This window comes from Theropithecus gelada, chromosome 3, assembly GCF_003255815.1.
Source record: "Theropithecus gelada isolate Dixy chromosome 3, Tgel_1.0, whole genome shotgun sequence".
In the NCBI taxonomy this organism is placed as follows: Eukaryota; Metazoa; Chordata; class Mammalia; order Primates; family Cercopithecidae; genus Theropithecus; species Theropithecus gelada.
Window position 1 is genome coordinate 69,155,055 of NC_037670.1, and position 3,462 is coordinate 69,158,516.

The window sequence follows — 3,462 nt, forward strand, 5'->3', positions numbered from 1 at the left end:
AAAAAAAAAAAAAAAAAAAAAAAAAGAAAAGTTTCACTATTTGATTAAAGCATAATTTGAAGCTGAGTCATGAAATGTCTTTTTCAAATTCCAAAATATATGGCTATCAACTTATTTCTAAAATCTTAAATACATGATTTATGACAAAAAACAAATGGCCCAACCTGTTACTACTGATATATATATGATCATGTCATCAGAGTCCTGGATACGCCAGAGAGAATCAGAAATGAAAACGCACGCAGCTCCTGCACGGTGGGATTCCCTGTCAGCCCACGGTTCTGGTGGAGTGTCGCCTCTACATAGAAATCTATGCAATTTTGAGTATTTTACCAGATTTTCAGTTCTATAAAAAATGACTGGGAGTAATAAGTAGTGTAGATCAAAACCTAAATACAATTAGAACAAAGATGAAAATTAACAGATGTGGCCCAAAGTGGCAAATCTTTGACTTTAATCAGATGCTAACTGGATAGGCAGGGGGTACAAAGAATAAAAAAGTAAAGATCGGCCGGGCGCAGTGGTTCATGCCACGCCTGTTATAATCCCAGCACTTTGGGAGGCCAAGGTGGGTAGACCACCTCAGGTCAGGAGAATAGCTTGAACCCAGCAGGAGGAGGTTGCAGTGAGCCAAGATCGTGCCACTGTACTCCAGCCTGGGGACAGGGCGAGACTCCGTCTCAAACAAAACAAAACAAAACAAACAACAACAAAAAAAACCAGTAAAGATTACATATGAAATGCGGAAAAACACACTGAGAATTATTCCTTAAAAAGGCCAAGTATAATTAGAGACCCTTTTGTAATTTTTAGCTCCCTGGCTACAGAATCTCCCTTCTGATACTTTGTCTAACATTTGACTTAAGTTTGTTTTTCTGGAATGCATACCGTTAAGGGAAGGATGAACATATTTATCAATACAATCTTTTGGGAAATAATTAGCAATATACCAATACCTTTATTTCCATAATTTTAATATCTTCTTGGAAATCGTACCATAGAAATTACATTAATGATGGAAAAACTTTCAACACAGTATTGCTTGCTTTGTAGGTGGTGATGATGACAACTAACATTCACCGAATCCTTCCCATGCTGAAAACCCTATTGTAAGCTATTTACGTTCCATAAGTCACTTATTCTTCACGGCTATCCTACCAAGTAAGCATTATGATTATCTCCACGTTTACAGGTGAAGAAAATCGAGGCACCAAGAGGTTGGTTAACGTGCCCAAGATCAGATCGCACAGCGGTATAATAGGATGGTAAACTCCTATCATATAATGAACGTTAAGTGGAAAAAATTAGTATCCAAAACTGTAAGTCCGATGTCGCAAACTTTTTATAATTTAAGTAGTTTATAAATACCCTCATTACTAGCCATATTTCTGAGCACTTCATATGTAGAGTGCACTTTACAGAACACTGTCATGTAACCCTCACACCGTCTATGAAATAAGTGATAGTTTCCAGTTTCCAAAGACGAAAGCGGGGCTAGGAGAGGCCAAGTGCCTCGCGCGGCGCCTCAGGGTTCGCCCCCGCGGAGCAGACCTCAGGGCATCCCAGGCGGGCCCCGGCCGAGCTCGCGGCCCTGCGGCGGCTACGCCCGGGCCCAGCCGCTCGCGCTCCTGGAGCCGCCGGACTACGCGGCACGCGGACGCCGAGCCTGCCCTCTTGGGTCTACATAAAAACCGAAACTACGGGCAGTCTTAACCGAAATGGAGACTTAATTTTTTAGACTGTCTTTTGTGTAGTTGAGAAAGCCCCTTGCCGGGACCTGCGCTGCTGGGCCTCCGACCGCGTCCTCACTCCGGGCCCGGGCGGGGCGGGGCGGGGCAGGCGGCGCCCAGGGTGCGTCCCGGCTCTGGCGGCCGCGGGCCCGGGCCTCTTGCGGGCCTGGGGCTTCAAGCTCAGGTCCGAGCGCTCTATGGAAGCCGCGCGCGACCCCCGCTCCCCTGCGCGCGACCCCCGTTCCCCGCGCGCGCCTCACCTGACGCGGGCACCGCTCTCCGTGCAGCCTCCGGGCGCCACTGGCTTTGCGGACCGGGGCGGGATCCCAGCTCCGATTGGCTGCCCCGCTGGGGGGCGGGGGCCCAGACGCGGGATGGCGGAGACCGGGAGAGGACTGGAGGCGGAGGGGAAGGGAGTGGACGGGAAGGGGAGGGAGGGTCCCGGCCTCGTGCGGTCGCGCGTGAGATCCCGGCCTCTGTGCCCTGGGCCTGGCGCCTGGGCCCGTAAGAACCGTCCGTGCGCCTGACCTCTTCTCTGCACCCAGCTTGGTGGCGAGGGGTGGGTGGTAGGTGCTCGTCGGCCGGAGGGCGTATGGAAGTGGCTGGGCCCCTCAAGGTGTGCCTGGCCCCGGCGTTGGGGGGTCGAGGGGGTGTCGCATCTCTCTTATCCGCCCCCCACTCACCACGTAGAACCCACTGAATCCCTTTGGTATTGGTGGCCCCGGGCCGACTGAACTGGCGCGGAGGCTTACTTGAGTCCTTCCTGTAAATGTGAGAAGCGGAGGGGAATATTCCAGGAGGCCAGTGTCTGCGATGTCCTGTTCTTGGGTAGCTAGGAAGTGAACGTGGTCTAGGAAACTGCCTGGGCTCTTATCCACCTGGGAATGGGCTTGTTGGGGATCCTGATGTGGGAGAAGCCAGGGAGCTTCTAGCCTAGTGGGGCTGAGGGGAAACCAGGGAGCGGGGTGGATTAGGCTGAAGGAAAGAGATCTCTTTGATCTTAAAGGCAGCGTTCTGACGGGTAAGGTTGACCAGCATTTTCCCCAACCAAGAGTTCTATTACTTTATTCCATGACCTGACAAGCCTGTTTAAGTGAGGTTTTGTTGAGTGCGGAGAGAGAAGGCTTGGCTTTGAATTTTTATCTCCAGGAGGGACCTGTCTCTGAACTCCATACTCCTCTATGCAGGTGCCTACTTAATACCTCCTCTTGGATCTCTAAAATACATTTCAATCTCAACACATCCAAATCTGTGCCCCTGATCTCTTCTCCATAGCATCACCATCTCAATGGCAACTCCATCTTCCAGCTGTCAAGGCCAGAAACCTTGCTGTTATCTGGCACTCACCTTTCTCTCACATCCCACCTCCAGGGCCCAAAAATTCTGTTGGTTGGATCTCCCTAGCATACCCAGAGCCTGACCACTTCTTACCTCTACCTCCATCATCTCCTACCTGGTCATGACAGTGGTCCTCTTCCTGCAGCCTGTCCTCATACAGCACCCAGAGTGACCTTAAAAAAAGAAAGCCAGATCAAATTCCTCCTCTGCCGAAAACCTTCCCAGTGGTTTCCCAAACTCTGGGTAAAAGCAAAAGCCCTGCCTGATCTGCTCCTCTGTTACTCCTGCAACCTCATATTACTGCCTCACCACTGGCTCACTCTGCTCCAGTCATTCTGGCCTCTGTGCTATTTCTTGTGCAAAGCAGACAGGGCTCTGCTGCAGGGTCTTTGCA

At 50.6% G+C, this 3,462-nt stretch overlaps 1 protein-coding gene across 2 annotated transcripts in view; it reads right to left on the bottom strand.

Annotated features, from left to right (window-relative positions):
- The window catches only part of BLVRA (biliverdin reductase A), a 44,389-nt gene extending 42,171 nt beyond the window's left edge, over positions 1–2,218 (bottom strand). For both annotated transcript variants that reach the window (XM_025380868.1, XM_025380865.1), the window contains exon 1: positions 1,991–2,218. The gene's annotated coding sequence lies outside the window, so the exon portion shown is untranslated. The remainder of the gene's footprint in view (positions 1–1,990) is intronic.
- Between the last annotated feature and the right edge of the window lie 1,244 nt (positions 2,219–3,462).